Below are 10,554 nucleotides of genomic sequence, written 5' to 3'. Positions count from 1 at the left end.
GCACATAAGATCTCCCTGGTTTCATGGCTCATCATGGAGTGAGAGCACATCAGTTCTCTCCAGTTTCATGGCTCATCAAGGAGTGAGAGCACATAAGATCTCCTCGGTTTCATGGCTCATCAGGGAGTGAGAGCACATAAGATATCCCTAGTTTCATGGCTCATCAGGAAGTGAGAGCCTCATAAAATCTCCTCGGTTTTATGGCACATTAGGGAGTGAGAGCCACATAAGATCTCCTTGGTTTCATGGCTCATCAAGGAGTGGGAGCCTCATAAGATCTCCTCGATTTCGTGGCTCAGCAGGGAGTGAGAGCACATAAGATCTCCCCGATTTCATGGCTCATCAGGGAGTGAGAGCACATAAGATCTTCCTGTTTCATGGATCATCAGGGAATGAGAGCTGCATAAGATCTCCCCGGTTTCATGGCTCATCAGGGAGTACGATCCGTAAAAGATCTCCCCAGTTTCATGACTCATCAAGGAGTTAGAGCCTCATATGATCTCCTCAGTTTCATGGCTCATTAAGGAGTGACAGCCGCATAAGATCTCCCCAGTTTCATGGCTCATTAGGGAGTGAGAGCCGCATAAGATCTTTAAACAACAACAAGAGTCCTTGAGGGTGAGGATGATGACCAAAATATGCTAAGAGCCATTGCGAAGGCAAGAAACTGATAAAGCTAGGGTCAAACCTGCCACAGGCTTTAGGGTACGTCTTCACCAAATCCCCTAGCCTACATGGGGCCAGACTTTTGGGTTGAGTCAGAAACCCCTGACAGGACCTCGCTAGACAGGACCTACAGGAGATACCTTAAGCATCAAAATTAAACCTGATGTAGTAGCAAATAATGTTGATCGAAGGTTCGTAGCATTTGGCCTTCAAAAAAGGTTACGAGGAGGTCTTGACAAAGGCCTCATGCTCCAGAAACACAGATAGTCTGTTGAGGGTGTGGACTTTGACAAAGATCCCTTAAACTTCTCGAATGATTGCACTTCTCAATTCTTTCGAAGAACAATATTCGACGGGGCATGCTGTCGGAAGGTATTTTTCATCAACATGGGGCCCTTGCTCAATAAAGGCCTAACAAGTAGTGGACATTATGACAGTCTCATAATAGCCCCAGGACTGACGAAGATCTTCATGAGGTCTCTCAAGAGTCTCTTACCACGTTTTGTCGCATTCTGTCATGTCTAAGGCAATGTAGACTGAGAAACGATTTCGGCAAAATCGGCCTCTAGCACCTTGAAACAGACCATTATAACTAGAGCTACATTTTTAGCATCTCAAATTTCTGTATGCTTATCATCATTGGATCCGATACGGTTGAAAACTCCCAGGGTCAAATTTTAGCCCAAAACTCCAAGAAAAAGTTATAGGCGAAAGAGTGAAACAGGTGAAGCTGCATGCTATTCCCGTGCGGATACGCTGCAACACTACATCATTGAAGGAACATTTACGACCAGTGTCAGATCACGCTTAAATTTTGTGAGCATGTTCGTCTAATTAAGACGAGCGATTCGATATGTGGCATGCCCCGTGGCGATACCGGAGCACAAAGAAAAGCTAGAGAGAAGTTGCTGATCTGTGAAGAAATTACATGAAATTCAGTAGCGTCGTGCTTCTCTCGAGTAGCCAAATCACGCTGCTCACAAGCCCGATCGATACAAGACCAATTCCATTACAGGCATAAGGTCTTGGGCCATCTCTGACCCGAACCCCGTATATGATTAACGGTCAAATTCTGCACACGAAGCCGACAAACAGACTACAAATTCTGTCGTTGGAATCCTTGATTTTGGAAAAAATTCCATACTTGCAAAATCTTCGTTCGACCACAGAATCGACCTACGTTTCGTGCCTCGTGATCGTAGTGGCCAGCTCAGTGTGATTCAATGAAGAAAACACAGAAAAACATCAAATAACGAACACACTATCGATCCAAAGTTTCATGATCTGCTTAAATTTCAAGTCACATGATTGTACATCAAAAATACAATCCATGGCTCGAAGTTGGTATCAAATCGATTGCCATGCCGAGCCCTACAAGAAAACAATCATCTTACGATCAACTAGGCATCAGAGCGACCCCGGATCAGCCATGCAAGATCACGCAAGTCATAGGGCAACACAGGGACTGTTTTGAAATTCTACAACTTGTTAGGAAGGGGCAAATCTGTCATTTTACATCGTATTTTCTAATTTCTTTTAATTGAATTTAATCATAATTTTCAGCAATTAGGGTTACTTTTGATCATCCACCCATGTTTGGCGCACACTTCTATATATACGTACCATCATTATATGAGAAACAAAAAGAAGAGCTAGAGGCATACACACACAAGAGAGAGTTTTCACTTAATACAAGTTTCTCTTTCTTACCGTTGTTGTCTCACGTTTGAGAGAGAGTGAAGTGACAGAAACTTTTGACCGATACCCCTAGGGTTGAGGTAAACCTTCTCTCTCTTCTTTTTCTTTTCTTCTTCTCTCTCTCTTCTCCCTCTTCTTCGTCAGTGGTCCTTGCAGAGGTCATGCACGACAGTGGTAGTGTTGTGCATGTCTTTCCCTTGGTCTCACGGGTTGTGCATGACAATGGCGCCGTCATGCACGAGTCCCCCCCCCCTTCTTTTGCCTGTCTCTTTCTTCCAGTGAAGTCTGTAGACGACATTGTTTATTGCCGCCCACAAACGTAGCTGTGACGTCTCAGCGAAGAACCGATATGGTGAAGTTTGTTGCTGCCTGCAGGGGTCTTCCTCTACTGCACGTCTAGCGAAGACAACGATAGCTATCGTCACCCGCTAGAGGCTCTGACAACACCCATCGCCGCCCGCGAGCTTCCTCCACACGTCCGGTGCCCATCACCGTTCTCCCTGTGTCCCACGCCTCTTGTCGTGTGACCTAGGAGAAGCCATCACCGTGTGCCTCGTCAGGAGCCAGCGCCGTCCGCAAGGGATGTGTTGTCTCTTTGCGTTGTCAACGACGATGCCTATTGATGTCCGAACCTCTCTTCTCTCTACTGTCTCGCCCTTTTCTCTTCATCCCTTTCTCTTCTCACTTGACTGAGGATAGACTTAGCTCAACACCACCCCGCTGACCTTGGTTTTGAGTAGTATTACTGCTGTGCTGGTTCTGAGAACCATGCCCCTCTTGCTACCACTCTGAGCCTGTAATTTCTGGTTATCATGCTAGTCTCACCCCTACTTTAAGCTCCCTTCTCTTTTTTATCTTTCACCGAACCTCACACTTCATCGCCTTCTCATATGAACGTGCATTGCCCTATGACAAGGGTGGGTCCCTTCGACACACTTGTCTTACAACTTAACCATAGAAGTGTTGTGAGGAAAAACAAAGGATTACAGGTCAAGGTAGGCGATTCCAAACCAGCTCAAGCAGCTGGGGGGACTTTCTTCTTGATTTAAGAGGGCGCCCACAAGAGCCAGCCCAAGTAAGTCCCGAACCCACTTAAAATTGCGTTCTCATTGATTGGTATACCTGCCCTTGCCATCGAGCAAGGTCCCGAGAGAGCGATCTCAAATCTCAGGTTCACCAGAGACCTGAGACAAGTGTCGCTAAATCACCTAGATCCAGAGGGCGAGATTGAGGCACCTAACCAAAGACATCTCGTACATCGAGAGTAAATAATCTGAGATCCGGGTATCGGATTGTTGCAAATATGGGTCTTTTGCAACCATATCGAGAAGAGGTACAGTTTGATATAATATTTACATTCAACTAAAAGCCGGATAACATGATTTTCAAGGTTGAAGATGACAAGAATTTCCCGATCACCGAAATCCCAGCTTTCGGTGACTTCCCAAATTTGGAATGTACTCAAATGAAGATCAAATCGAATGAAACTTAGTGCAAAATGATCATGATGAGGTCCACTTCAAATCAAGATTAAAAAGAGGATTTGGAACACCATGGATCACACTACCTTGGCGATCAAAAGCTATGGACTTGGTCGAATTTTCACTCTTTAGGAAAAGTTCGTTTCAAGGCGATCAAAGGACATCAAAATGTTTAGAATCGATCAATCATTAATTCTACGACAATGGATCGTCCCAACCACTGCCACAAGAGCCCATAAAAGCTCTCGAAGTCTAGCAATGGTGAGAAGCCCCTCGAGCAGAGATGGTTTCGTCATTAGCCCAAAATATTTAAGGGGTATTTTGATCATTTTGTCGAAAAATGGGATTTTATTTTAATTTTTTTAATGTGTATTTTTCATCAATTTAGCTTGGTTTTGAGTGTTCCACCCATGTTCAAGGGTTGCTCTATATAAACAAAGTTAGGTCAATTGTAAAGGGGCTGGATTACTCGTAATGAAATTGAGGCATTAGCTTGTATTTACTCGACTTTGCTTCTAATTCCTATATCTAGTGGAGAGGAGAGATAAATTTTTTAGAGAGATAAGTTACCCTTAGCCGAAGCACCCTAGCCTACCCCTCTACTAGCCCTAACTGTGAATTGCAGCAGACTTGCGGTCCCATCCTTCTCTTTGCACCTTTCTCATTTTCATTGCGTGACAAGTTTCGGAGCCGCAGCACCTGTGACCCCGTCTCTCTTTCAGTGCCTCTCTCTCTCTCTCTCTCTCTCTCTCTCTCTCTCTCTTTGCCTCGCATAGTAATTCAGAACCACAGCAGACCTACAGTCCTGTCTTTCTCTCAGCACCTTTCTCGTTTTCATTGTGTGATAAGTTTCGAAGGCACAGCACCTGCGACCCCGTCTCTCTTTTAGCGCCTCTCTCTCTCTCTATCTTTGTCTCTCTTAGTAATTCGGAACCATAGCTGACCTGCGGTCCCATATTTCTCCTTGCGCCTTTCTAATTTTCATTGCGTGATAAGTTTCAGAGTCGTAGCACCTGCGACCCCGTCTCTCTTTCAGCGCCTCTTTCTCTCTCTCTCTCTTTGCCTCGCGTAGTAATTCGAAACCACAACAGACCTGCGATCTCGTCTTTCTCTCTACGTCTCTCTCGCTCTAATCGCATCATGAGTTTCTGAGCCTCAGTACCTATGACCCCATCTCTCTCTCAGTGCCTTTCTCCCTTCATCTTGATATTCATCACTTGCTCAATTGATACCTCCAAGAGTAGCCTCAAGAGTCTCAAACACTCAGATGACTGCTCTAATTTCCTCTCCATATAGTCGAGTCGAAACGCGAGCGATATACACGCTCTTGCCCTCGCTCACTCAAGTGGAGTCATCTTGAGTAGGTAATCGAGAGAGTTTGGACTCTCTAGTGGCTATGATCATCAAATTTCGTAGCGTTTACGCGAATAGAGGGACTTATGTCATCCCTCTCATTTTATTATTTATTTTTCCAGCTAATCCTTGTTCGAGGGGTATTTTCGAGTGCACATTGCAAGTCCTGGAGTGAAAAGAGCGAGATGACGCATTAAAGTTTGAAGGGAGTTCATGTCCAAACCGTGTTGGCAAATAGTCGGAGGGCTTCATGCTTGTTCTAAGAGGGCGACTACCTGGGTGTATCCCCAAGCTTGCAAACGACGAGGTAAGCATCCAAAACACATCCTCGTCGATAAAATCTCTCTTATTGTAAGTTCCTATCCGCATAAAGAAGAGTGTATGCGTACGCTTAAAGCAAATTCCACGCTCGCACCCCTCGCAGTTGTTTGAGAGGGTTTTCTCTCACCAAGAAAACCAGGCCTTGACCAACTGGTGACTCGACTGAGGGAACATCACCATATAGTTGGTTTAGATTGTCTCCAAACTAAAGTCTCTCTTCTCTTTTCCTCCAAAATTTCAATGGAGTCTAAATGCTCCTCTTTTGTCCAAGGTTGGGATTTCAGCATTCCCCTATTTGTGACCTCACCTTTAAGGAGCAAGTCGGTGCAGTCCGCTTCTCCCAAGCACCTCTCGAGCGGCCTGGTTGGGCATGCTAATCCTAGTTTAGGCTAGGAAAACCTGAGGAAAATGGATTCAAACTCCTTCTCCCCTCTCCTCTGACATCAATAAAAAATATCTTGATGTTAACTGCATTGGTGGTTTCAAAACATAAGAGGAGTAGTCAGGATGGTGCTCGAAGGGAATTTCTTCGAGTACCACGTGTTGAACGTCTTCGGGATAGTGAGATGCATTTGGCACTTTTTTCCTCTTTCCACTGGCAAAGTTATTGGACCTGCAAGTGTGTGCATGGCCCGCAGCAATGTTTGGGGTGGTTTGTGCCCCAACCCCTCGTGACATAGAAGGTTGGGTATTTGAAATACCCGCTTGTTCAATTGGAGAGGCCCTAGGGCCTCAGCATGCATGTGCATTGTTTTGGAAGACTTTCAATTGCCTCGAAAGTCTTATTCTCGATTAGTCCCAACCTTTGGGCTGCCCGAGCTGCGAGATTATTGTGTGGTGCATTAGTGGCCTGAAGACCACTTGTGATGAGTCCAGGACTTAAGGGACCTGAAACAGATGAGGAGATCAGGGCAGTGTGTTGCCTTTCCTGTCTTGTCATGTTGATGGTTAAACCATCAGCCGCGATGTGTGTAAATGTGCGCGCAACGGCATTGGGGCCACGCAGACTTGCATAGGAGTTGCTAGAGTGATGTGTGTGCGACGACGCGCTAGTACTAGTGATGCCTTTATGAAGTGCAGGTGGGGTTAGCTTTCGACTACCCGCTTAGACTGTGGCCCTATCAGGATCCACCGTGTGAAGAGAAGGAGTGGCATGAGTAACACTTTTAAGCTTACGACCGTTGGGATACCCTCCGGTAACAAGGTGCTTATGAGAGGAGGTGGCTTCAGAGCCACCCATGTAGGTGACATCAAATGGACTTCCTTTTGATATCGGAAAAGGAGGGAGATGGAGTTCGAACACCTTTTCTCGTAATCTTCTTAGCCTGAACTAGGATGGTAGGGCCAGCAGGGCCACTTGAGGAGGACAGCGAAGAAGCAGCATTAGTCTTTCTGCTCTTCATGGATGAGGTCGCAAATATGGGGACGATGAAGTCCCCAACTTGGATGAAAGAGGAATAATAAGACTCCATTGAAATTTTAGAGAGAGAGAAGAGAGATTTTTCTTGAGAACATCCGAGCCAACTATAGGGTAGCGTGTCCCCAGTGGAGTCGCCAGTTGGTCGAAGCGGATTTTTCTTCAAGTGGACGGCGGGAAAAATCCTCTCTCAAACAAACGCGGAGGGTTCACGCACGTTGAATGCGTGCTTTCCTACATGTGGATAGGAACCAACAAAAGAGAGAGATATTTTATGACATGGGTGCGTTTAGGCGCTTATCTCGTCATTTTGGGGATCAAGACACACCTAGGTAGTTTGCCCTCTTAGAACAATTACGAAGCCCTCCAGCTGTTTGCCAGCGCAATTTGGTCATGGACTCTCCTCAAGCTTTTCAACTCGTTGCTTCGTTCTCTCGTGTTGGAAACTGTAATATGGACACAGTTGTACTCCTCTATAGTTGCTCACTCGAACGAGGGCTGATTGACGAAAAGAAGGGATGAGGGGAGAATGGTGATAAGGATTCCCTTCTCAACGCGAACGCTATATGCTCGGGTGATCAAAACAAAGATTATAAATTTCTTGATTTATCGGCTCAAGAAGACTCCTCCCTAGTGACTGAGGTAGTGAGCGTATGCATTTCTCACAACTCAACTCGATTGTACGAAGAGGAAGTTAGAGCGATGATCTGAGGGTTGGAATCCTTAGGTTGACTCTGAAAGGTATTAGGTCGAGCGTATGTTGGTTAACAGGGTGCCATACGGTACCGCAGGCTTGCTGTGTCTACGCTAGAGATGCGAGGGGGAAGGGACGAGGTCGTACGTTCTTCGCTGGCGCGGGTTACTGCGGGGGGCAAGTAACAAGTGAAGAGAGAGAAGAAAGAATGAAGAGGGAGAGAGGGATTGGAACTGCACGGCTAGCGAGGGCTAGGGGTAGTTTCTCTCTTTTTGGCACTAGATCCAAGGGTTGGGAGCAAAAAAGGCAACTAGCAACAAGCTTAATGCCTCTATTTCATTATTGAACGATCTGACCCTTTTACAATTTCCATGAGCTTATATTTCTAGAGGATCTACAAAACATGTGTATGACTTACCCTTTAGAGGTAATTTGGGCCCAGAATGTTCCTGGGAGGTCCGATATAGCCCATATTTGGTCCCTAGGGGTTTTTAGACATTATGGATGCAACGGCAGTGGTTTGGTATTGTTTTAAAGCCTTTAGTATAGGGCTATAGTTGTAAGGTCTCTTTGTGGCGTGATGGTACTTTTTCCAAGGTTGTTTAATATTAGGCTTATTCTGTAGTGTTCCCTTGGTCTGGCAATGTCTTGGGCAATAACAGGACTAGGTTGTGTCTAGTTCTCTTCTTATTTGCATCAGGGATGTAAGTATGTCAAAAATGACATACAACAGAAGGTCACAGAAATGATTTCTGCACTCTTTTTGCCCTTACCGCCTAGAACGCAATATTCAGGCTCGACCGCATCTTGGCGCTTGCCATTGAAGAATTTGAACTAGTGAGAAAAGCTCACTTAGCCATGAGATGAGTAGCTGATAGATCTCAAATATCTCCCGGAGGCTTGGAGGAGGTGTTTCACCCCCCAATGTTTTCCTTCTTAAGATGGCGGAGTTGTACAGGACAACTTCGTTATAAATAGCCCCCATCATTGGGAGGCCCCAAGCAAAGCTCAGGTCCAATAAGGAGTAGCCACCCTCGCCATGACAAAAAATCCATGACTTGCTGACATGGCTCGAGGTCTCCAAAAGGGCCCGCATGGTGTTCGGACAGTGGTCACAGTACCCTGCAAGAACTCTTTACTACTACTAACAAGGAAGCAAGCTTGAGGTCATCTTCATAAGCCTGGAGCGCTATAGCCCTTCACAAATTGATGTTCCCCATGCATTCGAAGTCCATCGGGGACGAAATTAATCCCTTCGTCTTGGCCATCCCGTTCCTGAGGTTGGGAAGATCCTCGTTGGAAGCCAAATCTCGGTGCAAGAAATGGAATATCGGGATTTTCTCTTCTCGAACTATCGATTCCCTGTCTTCAATCTCTTGGATGTGAAAATGAGCACCCTCACTTGCAAAAGTGACGCTCAAAGCATGGGCAGGCTTTGTAAGCCATATAGGCTCCCCTCTCACATGACTAACACCCGTGAAAGAGTCAGTCTCATGCTTGCCTAACTGGGGAAGGTTCTTACTCGAAGGCACATCATCTGAAGATGCACAAAGGAAAAAACAAAGTCCTAAATAACTCATGGATTGACAAAAAGCCTATAGAAAAAGCAAAAGAAGGAAGACACAAGGCATGGCAAAACTTCGACAGCACCTCCCCTGAAAATCGGACTTTTGATAAAAAAAAGGTGCCCAAACAATCCAAGGCACCCTGGGGGATGCTCAAGGAACTGAACTGTGGGACGTACCCAAGCCAGATGAATCCCAACAAAGCCTCCTTCCATTCAGGTGAAATCCATGTAGAAGTTCTTAAAAGGTATTAAAGGTGCTTAAAAAGCATTGAAAGTACTTAACAAGTATTGAAAATCTTCAAAAAGTGTTATAAGTACTCCGAAAGCATAAAAAATGCCCAAAAAGTATTTAAAGCACTTAAAAAGTGCTTAAAATGCTTAAAAAGTGCTTGAAATTCTTAAAAATCACTTGAAATGCTTAAAAATCACTAAAAGTGCTAATTAAGTGTTAAAAATGCTCAAGGGAATGCAAAGGTGTTTAATGGGCACAAGAAATACTTAAGTGCTAAAAGAGAGGCACTAATGTGCTAAAATAAGCATATAAAGTGCTAAGGAAGCATGCGAATAACAAAAGCAGCATGGGAGAGAGTGGGCTTACTAAATTCCGAAGTACCCGATGCCTCTGCCATTGGATCTCGCCTCACGAGAAGAAAACCCTTTTGAAAGCCCCTTGAAAGCCCACTTTCTCACTCTAGAAGGCTCTCCCACTTTCTCTCACTACAATTTAAAAAATGAGTGAGAATGACCAAAAGTGAACCCCCTCCCACTCTTACATACCCCCCTTTAAAAAAGGTGTTTTTTCAACTTTCGTCCATAATCCCTCACAAATCCTATATTCCAACCCAGTTCATGAATACTTTTTAGTCATTTCAAGAAAATAAAGGGGCACTTTGGAAATGGATTAAGCAAAATGGAGCATCTTCCCTTGAATGTTCTTCTTTAAATCAAAATTTGACGAGGGGCAAAATGGTCAACTAAGGTCAAACGGCATCAGAATCGCACAAAACCAGCACCAGGACGTCACAAATCCTATATTCCAACCCAGTTCATGAATACTTTTTTGTCATTTCAAGAAAATAAAAGGGGCACTTTGGAAATGGATTAAGCAAAATGACGCATTTTCCCTTGAATGTTCTTCTTTAAATCAAATTTTGACGAGGGACAAAATGGTCAACTAAGGTCAAACGGCATCAGAATCGCACAAAACCAGCACCAAGACATGCAGAAAAATTCAACAAGCAGGAAGGGTCTCACCCACAGGCAAAATCGAGCCTCCGAGTCAGACCGTCAGGCCCATTTAGGGCCCGATGGACCCATTTTTCTCTCTCCTCCCTCTTCCCGCAAATGGGTTGGGCTG

This window comes from Amborella trichopoda, chromosome 8 (assembly GCF_054954075.1).
Source record: "Amborella trichopoda isolate Santa Cruz 75 chromosome 8, AtrichopodaSantaCruz75HAP2 v2.0, whole genome shotgun sequence".
Classification (NCBI taxonomy): domain Eukaryota; kingdom Viridiplantae; phylum Streptophyta; class Magnoliopsida; order Amborellales; family Amborellaceae; genus Amborella; species Amborella trichopoda.
This window is presented reverse-complemented; position numbering follows the sequence as displayed.